Source organism: Crinia signifera, chromosome 8 (assembly GCF_055691185.1).
Source record: "Crinia signifera chromosome 8, ASM5569118v1, whole genome shotgun sequence".
Taxonomy (NCBI): Eukaryota; Metazoa; Chordata; class Amphibia; order Anura; family Myobatrachidae; genus Crinia; species Crinia signifera.
In genome coordinates this window covers 35,106,369-35,117,813 of record NC_139224.1, presented here as the reverse complement: position 1 = coordinate 35,117,813, position 11,445 = coordinate 35,106,369, and the positions used below count along the sequence as shown (strand labels likewise).

The 11,445-nt window shown below is 45.6% G+C and overlaps 1 protein-coding gene across 5 annotated transcripts in view; it reads left to right on the top strand.

The window, feature by feature from the left end:
* The first annotated feature begins 10,346 nt into the window (after positions 1-10,346).
* CACNA1I (calcium voltage-gated channel subunit alpha1 I) overlaps positions 10,347-11,445 on the top strand; it is a 694,988-nt gene continuing 693,889 nt past the window's right edge. For 4 of the 5 annotated variants that reach the window (XM_083156128.1, XM_083156130.1, XM_083156126.1 and 1 more), the window contains exon 1: positions 10,348-11,086. The gene's annotated coding sequence lies outside the window, so the exon portion shown is untranslated. Of the gene's footprint in view, positions 11,087-11,445 lie in introns of all 5 variants that reach the window. The other variant, XM_083156129.1, reaches the window with a different exon arrangement.

Below are 11,445 nucleotides of genomic sequence, written 5' to 3'. Positions count from 1 at the left end.
AGGGGGTACAACATTAATTATGCTACTCACGTACACCTTGTACAGTCAATCCTAAGTACCTACACCATGAGAAATCATACATACAAACATATACTTAGCCAATCCTGTATGTAATGGCAGCAAATATATGATCATGATGCTGCCACCACACACACATACACACACACACACACACACACACACACACACACACACATACACACACACACACACACACACATACACATACACACACACATACACATACACACACACACATACACATACATACACACACACACACACATACACATACACACACACATACACATACACACACACATACACATACACACACACACCAGGGACGTGCGGTGATGTTTGTGGTTGGTGAGGCACTGGCTCGGTGGTGCCAGCGCCGACAGGCTCTGTGGGGAGCATTGGGTCAAGGTTGCTTCTGCGCTGACAGGCAGGTGTGGTAGCTGCCCCCTGCATAAGCAGCAGAGACCAGAAAGAACAGCTCCTGCCTGTCAGTGCTGAAAGATGCAACCTGGACCCAGCGTTCGCCATCGCTGGCTCCACCAAGCCGCCATGGCGTCTGCCCATATACATTTTTCATTAAAAAAAAAATGCGGCCAAATATAATGTGTTGTGACAGAGTTGTGTATCTGTATATTTGTGTAAAGGTGTGTGTTTGTGTAAAGTGACATAGGTGTGTGTACTGTTTCTGTGTGATTGTGTAAAATAAGTGTGATTTGAAATGAAGTATATTGGTATAATGTAAAAACACTTATTTTACACAAACACACAGAAACAGTACACACCTCCACCTCTGTCACTTTACACAAACACACACCTCTGTCACTTTACACAAATACACAGATACACACCTCTGACACAACACAAACACAAACAAGTCTGTCACTTTACACAAATACACAGATACACACCACTGACACAACACAAACACAAACAAGTCTGTCACTTTACACAAATACACAGATACACACCTCTGACACAACACAAACAAGTCTGTCACTTTACACAAATACACAGATACACACCTCTGACACAACACAAACACAAACAAGTCTGTCACTTAACACAAAAAACTGTGCCACTTAAAAAAAAATAGCCCCCAGACACACATTACCGTTTAACCTAAACACTGCTTGCATCCAAGCAGCCCAGACAGACCTCCAGAGCGTCCTGGGACAGGCACCTGGAGCCCAAACGTGAGCGCCGGCGGGAGGCAGAAGAGAGATACCTGACTGAATGGGAAAGGGGAGCGCAACGTGCGCAACGTGCGCAACGTGCTCCGGTGTACAGCAGGAGCTGGGAGCCGGCTTCCCCCGGCAATACAGGTCAGGGAACTAGCCGCGGCCGCCCTCTAATAATGGCACTGTAGATAGAGAATTTGCAAAGCTGATGAAGGAGCAGTACACAGCGATCCACGCGCACCACTTCAGCCGCACATACTGAATATCATACCCTAAAGATTTATGTCATCCAGCGTCGGGGAGCTCTCAGAGGTGGGAGGTTTGTACCTCTGCACCTTCCCCGGCCTCTTCAGGTCACTCCCGCTGTTCCCAGTCATGTCTCCCAGCGCCAGCTCTTCGGTAACTGCACTAATAACGGCACTGTGCTGTAGTTACACGGCGGGCACCCCACCTATAGCACTGCCACGGTGACGGACCTCAGGGACGTGCTTTCTGCCTATATGAAAGCACACCCTTGTCACTGTGCCCAATCACTTCTGCCTCAGTGACAGGGGTGTGCTTTCATATAGGCAGAAAGCACGTCCCTGTCACCGAGGCACTGCTATAGGTGCCGCCTATAACAGTTTTCTAAATGAGCATTTAGAGCCCCGGAGCTCAGCCCTGCCCACTGCCCGCCCCTGTGTCTGCTGCTTTAATATAGACAGCGGGAGGCATCGCTCTTGATGCCTCCTTAGCTAATAAAAAAAAAAAAAAAAAAGAGTAAAAATGATTATAATAATACAAAGCATATACTTATGACACATAATATGTGTCATAAGTATTTTCTTTGAATTGTATTATTATATTAATCATTAATGACAGGGGAGGCTCTGCCTCCCCTGCCTACCCTGACTGCACGTCCCTGACACACACATACACACTTGTGTGACATATACATTTCACAATCTATATATCAAAATCACAACCACACTTGAGGATCACTCACAGTTGTCCTGGCCAAAGACTCCTCACTCAACTCAAAACATACACCCACTACAACATGCCACATTGACCCATACATATATACCTGCATGTTACTGCTTAATAGCTAAACTGCATGATAGATAGATACATAGATAGATAGATACATATATAGATAGATTCTGCCATTGAATACATTAGAGGTTACTTCCTGGTCACACAGCATTGTTTGACTTGGATGTGGATATCTGCCACTGAGTGGGTGTACTCAGTGAAACTGGGACAAAAACTCTGTTTATTTGTATGGGCCAGCTTTAACAAGAGCGCTGTTAACTGGTAAAATATATATTCCTGCAAAAAAAACTATTTTTCTGTACACACTCATTTTGAGATACTGCATAAAGTGCAATTGTACGGTTGTCAATCAAGTTGCCAAGTGCCCCTGAGGAAGTCACGTAGGTGACGAAACGCGTTGGGCCAGTTGTTATATTGGAAAAATTGTACACTACGACAATTGTCATCTTCAAAAGATTATGTGTATTTATGTATTTTATATGAGCCGAATTGTTAAGGCTTTTATTGAATAAATGTTTTAAACAAATGTGAGGATTAAGCTGTGTACCTTCACTTATAAGCGCACTCTGTTCCTTTGTCTTTATATATAGATAGATAGAGAGAGAGAGAGATAGAGAGAGAGATAGACAGAGATAGAGAGAGAGAGAGAGAGATAGAATAGATACCACATTAAAAGGCTAGCCTAGTCCCTCTACCCATTACTTCATGATTCCTTGTCACATTGCCAGATAGGTGAAAGTGCTGCACTAATCCGCTTCCATACACCAAACAATTTCTAAGGTCAATCCATCCTACATAATACCTTTCAAAAATACATGACAACAACACGGGCCCACTGGCTAGAGGGGGGCCCAGGGGAACTGGCCACTTGGGACTCCAGTATAAATCAGGCCTGCCCATATTCCATTGATGTTTTATTGTTGCTTCTATACAAAGACCCTCCATAAATAAACACTCATCACCTACATGAGCATCCAGATTGTACGTTTGCAGCATGGTCCTATAAGGGCAAAGTGTGTCTGTTGTTTTCCATTTTGTTGGACTACTCTTTACTATATTATAGCAAAATGTAATCAGCTGTGCGACATAACAAACTGTACCTAACTCAGTAATGATGCATTACGTCTACTTACCCCTGCCAGCCAGCTCCGCCATCTCTTCTTCCTCCACATTGGGAGGTGGTGGCAAATCGGGGAGGGGTAGGCTGATCTCCTCCTCCTCTTGGTACACGGGGGGGGGGGGGAGGTAGACAGAGGAGGTTGGTGAGTGGCTAGGGGGAGGGGTGTGTGTAGGGGTGGTGAAGGTGAGGTATTCCACCTCCTGGCGGCCCTCAACCTCCTCCTCCTCCATCTCCACCTGTCCCGCCTCCTCCTCCTCCACCTCCACCTGGCCCTCCACTTCTTCCTCCTGGGCCTCCTCCTGGGCCACCTCCTGGGCCTCCTCCTGGGCCTCGTCTGTGGCCTCCTCACGGGCCTGTCTGGCTCTCTCCCGCGCTGTGGGTTTAACAAACAAAGTGGTTGAGTGTCATTTGACATTCAATGTTATTAGTATTCTACAATAAAAATGATCTGATATTATATAAAAACATTTGTTGTTTTACTTTTCAAACATTACCTGTAAATCTATTTTTTTTCAACCAGTAGTCAATGAGGCAAATTAGATAAATGGCTGCGAGTTCACATAATACAGCCACATTAGTAGAGAATAAAGAATTCAAATCACTATAACAAGTACATATCATAACCACATTATATATGTGGTATTTCTATGTCATCAACACACAATTGACCTCATGTAATATTAATATTCAATAATGTGAAAATGATAACATTCACTGGGCTGGATGCACTAAGCTTCAAAAGTGATACAATGGAGAGTGATAAACAGGCAGCCAATCAGCTCATACCTGCCATGTCACAGACTGTGTTTGAAAAATGACAGGTAGAAGTAGATTGGCTGCCTGTATTTTACTCTCCATTTTATGACTTTTGAAGCTTTGAGAATCGGGCCCACTGTCAAAAATGTGTATTCAGCGAAAATACTTACAGCGTTGGAGACGCCGCCTCAGAGCCTGCAGACGCTCCGGCTCCCGCCTCCGCAGGTCAGACCATCGCCTCTCCAATTGGGCGATGGTCCTTCGCACATTGGTGCGGGCGAAGATTCGGCGCCGGGCCGCCACGTATGCCCGCCGCTTGTCCCTGTTTGATATAAATGGGCCTGCTTGCCCCAGCCTCCTCTCCATCACTGCCACCAGCGAGAGCAGCTCCGCAGTGGAGAATGGTTGTGCTCGCTGGTAGGCAGCCATTTTAGCAATGGCACAAAGCAAACAATCATGTGCTGTCATTGGTTGGTCAGAGTGATATTTGGTATTAACTTTATTGTTCATTTTTACACTAACAGCGTGTATGCGCCCGAACATACGGCAAACCCATTGCATCGCACCCCCATCCTAAACACACACTCTAAACTATGATGTATACACATTATATATCTATAACATTCACCAAACATGGGTATAAGCACCAGGTGAAATAGTCTGCATCACTAGACACTGACACCTAACTCAAAAAGGTACTAAACAGCTATTTTAGAATGAAAGCTATGCAACCAAAACATAGCAAATAGTGGCAGACCTTTTCCCCAAATTAGGCCATGCTGCCATGTGTACACTTACCTTCTACTGGTCCATACTACAGAGGTGGAATGAAAAGTAGCTAGCATCCAGCATGAATTTGGAGTGCTTTCACATGTGATTTTGATGCTAGCACTGATTACTTGTGGCTAAGTGGTGGACTGGATTGACATATGGAATGGGTAGTGTCAGTTGTACTACATACCAAACAAGTGCACAGTACAGATGTACATTCAAATATACATTTCATGTGTGACCTCAGTTTTATTTGGTCTTTGGTGTTGAAAGCAGCATTTAGCTACTAAATCAGACTTACTCATTAAGCCAGGTTTTTGTGAAATATTTAGCCACACCAAGGGGCGTGCCGTATGCACCGCACGGTTGACGCTGCCATACGGAACGCGGCCGTACGGAACGCAGGTTGCAGCTGATTAACGCCAATTACAGAAATAGTATTTAAAGTGGTCCTAGAAAGGCAAACAGTTGTTGCAAACATGGCTGGCTCAGAGTCTGAGGAAGAACAGGTGGTGCAGAACCTCTTGGCCCGCATGGAGTCCAACACCACCTATGTCCCCCTCAACCCAGAGCAGCCAGATGGGCCATCCACATCTGGCCAAGCTGCAGCTGGCCCATCCTCAGCATCAGCAGAATCATTGGGAACACAGCAGGTGGCTTCCCAACAGAGTAGCCAGGCCAGCACTTCAAGTACAGCAACCGGTGGCCGTGCCCGTGGCCGTGCCCGTGGCCGTGTCCGCAGTCGGGCAACAGAGGAACCAACCACAAGAAACATGGCATATGAACCGCAGGAGCTTGACATCCTGGTGACCCGGGCACGTGATTTGATAGAGTGCCCAGCGGTAAAGTTGACACACACAAGGAGATGGAAGATCTGGGAGGAGATAACGGCGGAGATTAATGCAGTGGCTCCACAAGTTCGTGAGACGGAGCACGTTAAGAAGAGGCAAGTACATGTGTTTAACATTTGAGCAGTCCAAGTCCAGTAATGTTTACATTCAATATTAGATGGAGTTGGTCAATGGGTGGTCACGTTGCTTGGAGGCACAGAACTGTTTGCCATGATATTGATTTGATAGTTATTGTAGGGTGACTGTGGTTATATCCTCTAAGGGTTGTTTTTAAAAAATAATATATTTTAAGTTTGGTGTCAGGAGGCACATGTTGTATTATGTTTCACATTGCAATGGGTGCTACAGCAAACATGAGGAGTGACATGTATTAATATGTACACTTTGATTGCAGGTGGCACGACTTCAAAGGCAACCTCAAGAAGAAATTGACCGAGCGGTGGCAACACAGCCACACCTCTGGGGCTGGCCCCATGCCTGCCAAGCTGAAGCTCACCCCCCTGGAAGAGATTGCACAGTGCTGCATAGCAGTGGAGGAGGTCCAGGGGGTGAGCACCATAGACAGCGAGTCCCCAGCGGAAGTGATGGCTTCTACGCTTGAACTTATTTATTTGCCAGGCCATAAGTAGATGTTTTGAATTTTGCATGGAATGTGTGGTAATTGGTATTTTCTCCTTTAACAGCATCCCCACCGCTTGGTCAAGAATCTCTTGAGGAGGTTGTGGAGTCTGTGCCACCTGGCCCCAGTAGCAGGCCCGTGCAGCAGCAACCGCCAATGTCCGCGGCTGAATTGTCCACGTGGGGCCGTATGCTAGACAGTATTGTGCAGCAGGGAGACTCGGCATTCGAGCGGTTGCGTAGGGCCGAGGAGGTGCTGCAGGGTTTGACCACCAGCCAGCCAGCAGAGTATCGCTGGGAGCCTGCAGGCTATGGCTGTCACCCAGCAATCCATTGCTGCTAGCCTGCAGGTGCTGGCTGATCAAGCCCTGCGGCAAAATGACCTCCTCCTCCGCCATAATGAGCTTATGGTGGAGCTAGTTAATAGCAATAGGGTCCTGATAGCATCCGTTTCGGGTGCTTTACCACCATCATCACTCCCTGCTGCCAGAGGGGGAAGAACATCCCCCCCCTCCCCAGCATGTGCTCCACGTGACCCTCCATCTGAGCGTGGCCGTGGGCGAGGCCGAAGAGCTGCTGCACGTGGCAAGGAGCCTGCCAGGGGCAAACGTGCTCGCAAATGAACTTGTGTCCCCATTAATCTCCACCGTTATGTATTCCCAAATTTTCCATCGAGCTGTGTGTGTCACCATTCGCTGTGAAATTCCGTGCCGAGGGTCACCACATTTGCCCGCGGTTCAAATGTCATGTTTGGTTCCCCTGTTGCCCTGTTTGGCCTAGCATTACTGTGTGCTGTACTTGAAGTGTTGTTGCTGTACTTTTGTTGTGAAGCCACCTGATGTGTTCCTAATGATTCTGCTGTGGCTATTTTTTATATATTATTTAATTTTTGTCCTGTTATGGTACCATTTATTTTGTGATGGTTTAGCAAATATTTTCTTAAATTGTTGATTTAATAAATGTTATTTTTGGCCCCAAAATGTCTGGATTAATTGATACATGCAGAAGTGACATGTGTATTAGTAATATGAAGCTGTGTTCATTATTTGCAGTGTAAAAGTGTGTGCAAACTGCAGCATATATGTGTGTGTTTAGTAATGGTCCATTTAAGGTGCATTGGTTTCAATTGAAGCAGTGAGAAGCGTGTAATTTACAAGTAATGAGTAAAGTAGGTGATTGTATTGTGTTCACCTGACATTTGGTTGAGGTGCGCCCGTCCTGATTAGGCGTTCCGATTGCCTAGCGCATGACCGAGTGGTGTCCGCTAAGCAATAGTAGCCTTTTGGACACCGCACATTTCTTCCCTTTTTGTTCGCGTGCATTCGGCGTGCTGTCCGAATGCACGCCCACCAAAATAAGTGTACTCCCCCGTGTCCGCCCATGTATCCGCCCAGTTTAGCCCATTTTGAAACTACGCCCCTGTGTCACTCCGCATGACGCCCATAACACACCCATATTGGCCGAGTGATTGCGGTGCACATTTCTGTACGGTATTAGTGAGAACAAGTTCGGAGACCATACGTGGCACATGCGCATTGCGTTCCCCACGCATGCGCAGACGGCTAAAAAACGCGATCCGAAAGAATTCGGGAAAGTACGCACCGATCAGAATAAGGGCCATAGTCGCTTAACATAGCATGATCGTGATGCAAACATAGCTTGGCATGCTGCATTTGCTTGCATCGCTGCCAATGCTTTATAATCAGCTTTCTGCACGTTACATCTGCCCCATCTGCAGTGCAGCATGGTTTTTCCTCATTGCCTGCTGTTTTGCTTTACTTGCAAACACGAATCAGGCGGCCCATATAGTAAAAGTTGAGGAACTGTAGGAGACAATGGAGTCAGCTGCCGCTGGGTTTTTGCTCTATAGGGGGCACTTCTCCATTGTCTTATGCTGCCTGCTAAATCATCCCTGCAGTTTTAATTTTTTTCCCTTAGCAGACGGAGGAGCTGATGAGTCATGGCAGCTGGTTATTGTTACTAACAAAGACTGAGCTGGCAGCCAGCTGACACTAGGGGGAGCTGCAGCGCACAGCTCCTCCTAGGACGTACAGTAGCCGACGGGCTGAAGTACTCTCCTGCACCTTGGGGGGTATACTGTATAGCCACTGCCCACAGGTAGGCACTGACAGCAACTGCATCACACTGTAATAGGTTGGAGTTGGGGTGGCAATGATTTATGTGTTTGTAGATTAAGTGAGGTGTATGTTTGTTTTTTTAGGTAAAGTTGTGTTTTTTTTTTGTAGAATTAGAAGTGTGTGCAGTGTGGTTTTAAGTAAAACAGGTGTCTGCATCTGAGTGAAAAAACTGTGTGAGCACGTTTGAGTGAGAGGCTTGTGTGTGTTTGAGTGAAAGAGGTGTGTTTGTGTGTGTGTGTGTGTGTGTGTGTGTGTGCATCTGGGTGAAGGAAAAGTGTGTGCTTCTGAATGAAAGGCATATGTGTGTGTGTCTAAGTGACAGAGACATGTGTGTTTCTGACTGAAGGAGGCATATGTATGCGCGTCTGAGTGAGAGGTGTGTGTGTGTGCGTGTGACTGAGTTAAGAAAATGTATGCACGTCTGAAAGTGCAGGGGCATAACTAGATCTTTGTGGGTCCCATAGCAAACAGGGGCAGTAATAGCGGCTTTGATTGGGTAATGATAGGAGTGATAAGGGCAGTGATAGCGGCAGTGATGGGCCGTGGCATAATTAACCCTCTAATCAAATGTTGTCCTCACTTTTTATTTGTAATACGCGGCGGATTCAGTCCCGCACAGTCGCATTGCACTTACACGGAGTTAGATGGAAGGAGGAAGCCGCGTCTTTTTCTGTCAGTGTAACTGAGGCTGCAGTAGCGTTCCGTGTAAGTGCGGCTGTGCGCGAAGTAAATCCGGTGATTATTACAAATACAAACTGAGGAAAAAATATTTTTAGAGAGTGCAGGGGATAGCATGCTGGGGCCTCGGGCCCCCTAAGCTGTCGGGCTCCATAGCATCTTCATCCCCTGCACCGACTAAGTGAAAGAAGCGTGTGTGCATCTGCGTGAATGAGGTATATGTGTGTGTTTATATGTGTGAGTGTAGTGGGGACACCAACATTTAACATGCCTCCAGGCCACTGGGGCAATCTTACACCACTGCATAGTACACTATCCTGTAGCAAAGTTTTGAAGACGCATTTTGAATGCTCTCCTGAAAGCATAAATACAACATTTCATCTGCTTTTATCTAGAATTGTTCTTCATTATCATGTACTAGTGATCTATAGGAGGAGTGGGGAGGAAGGGAAATAACATAGTCCATTAATAGCAGAAGATTCCGGGTTTGAGGCTATTATGCAGCAGTGCACAAAAGGGTTAACTCATATTACACTGTATAACAGATGATTCCTTCAAACCTCTGCAGTAGCTAGTGTATAGAAACCGGTATTACTGTACTGCCAGATTAATGCCCCTCCCCCTTCCCTATGTATACACTGCACACACACTCACACTCACACACTCCTGTGTTCTACAGTATATGAAATATAACAAAACAGAATATGTTTATCTGCAAAGGGTCATTAAGATCTCCATGTATTAAAATCTCGACTTGTTCATATGCCAAGTAGTGTATCTTTATTTTACCTTATCAGTTTCCCTCTTGCCAAATAGTAAATTCTATTGTGAACTTTATTATTCTGCTTTAGAAAAAGATTTTATCTGTATGAATTGCAATAATAAATAGTCGAGAGAATCCAGGGTTTGTAACTCACCAGCCATTGGTGAGTTATACTAGCCCATGACATGAATCTGTCTACTAGAAATTTACTAATTATTGTAATAGATTTTTTATTTTATTTCAGTAAAAAATAAAATAAAAAAAATTTAAGCAACCCCCCCCCCCCATCCTCTCTTTGTGAGTTAATTGCTCAGCGAGAACACAGATTAACTCTTCCCTGAGGAGAGGCTGGCAGCACCCGCACTTACAGAGATAATAATGCACAGGCAGGGTAGGTACAGCAGCAGTAAGTGTCAGTCCGTTATTGCAGAAGAGGCACAGTACAGGAAGGAGTAAGTTATCCACTGTGCATCAAGCTTCCTGAAAACATGCTGCAGCAGGCGTGTGTGCTATTAACAGATGCCTTATTTAACTCGCAGCCCATTCTCCATGTCCTCTGATCATACAGAGACTAGCAGCCCAATAGGACACATTTACCCCCAGACAAACAGACGAGCACATGCGATGATCCCTAGTGCTCTCGCTTGTACAGTATTCCTGAAAATGTAGCACTTCCCTGCAGACATCTGGTGTCACTGTTGTCTCTGGCTATTCATCTGTCCTTCTCCCTCTCTCATCCTCCGCTTTCTCATTCTCTCTGTCCTCCACACCGAAAAAAAGCCTGAGATCGCATGTGAGAGGCAGAGGAAGAGATATCCAGGGAAGGAGCCACATATCTCACCTCAATTTCCTTCTCTTACTTGGATCACACTCATTGGTTTATAGCAGAAAGAAATCTTTACTTCGTTTTTTACCCCCAGAAGAGCCTTGAACGGAAACACACACAATTATTAGTGTGTGTGTGTGTGCAGATTAAGACATCTTAATTCCTTATTCCCAGGAGGACAATCTGTGTATCTGACCAAAAATAGAGAGCAAACGATCAAGGATGGGGAGTTTTGCTGCAATTGAATTGTCTGGTTGATTTTCACCATCTAGAACAAGCTTATTTCACCTCCCAGGAGAAATTGACTGCAAGGAATCTTGTCCATGCGAAGGTAAGTAACTCGCTGCCTTGCCTTGTGCGGAAAGATCAAACTTTCATGTATTCACTTTTATCGTCACCTGAGGATTTGTCATTTAGTAGTTGATGTTTTTTTTGTTGCCAGTGAACCCCAGAGTTTAACTCCCCTGCGCCACCACGTTCCGTGCATGTATTCTGCATGCAACTTTGATTATAACACTGCTGTATTTACTCGCTTGCGAATTGCTTTTGTTAACCCCCTCACCTCTTCTGGTGTAGCAAAATGGTCCTTTTTCCTGGTGACTTAGCAGTTGCAATGGGCTTTCTACATAACTGATCCACTTGACCTGTCGCAGGCACATTTCGGTTGTCATTGATATACAGTGGTAGATA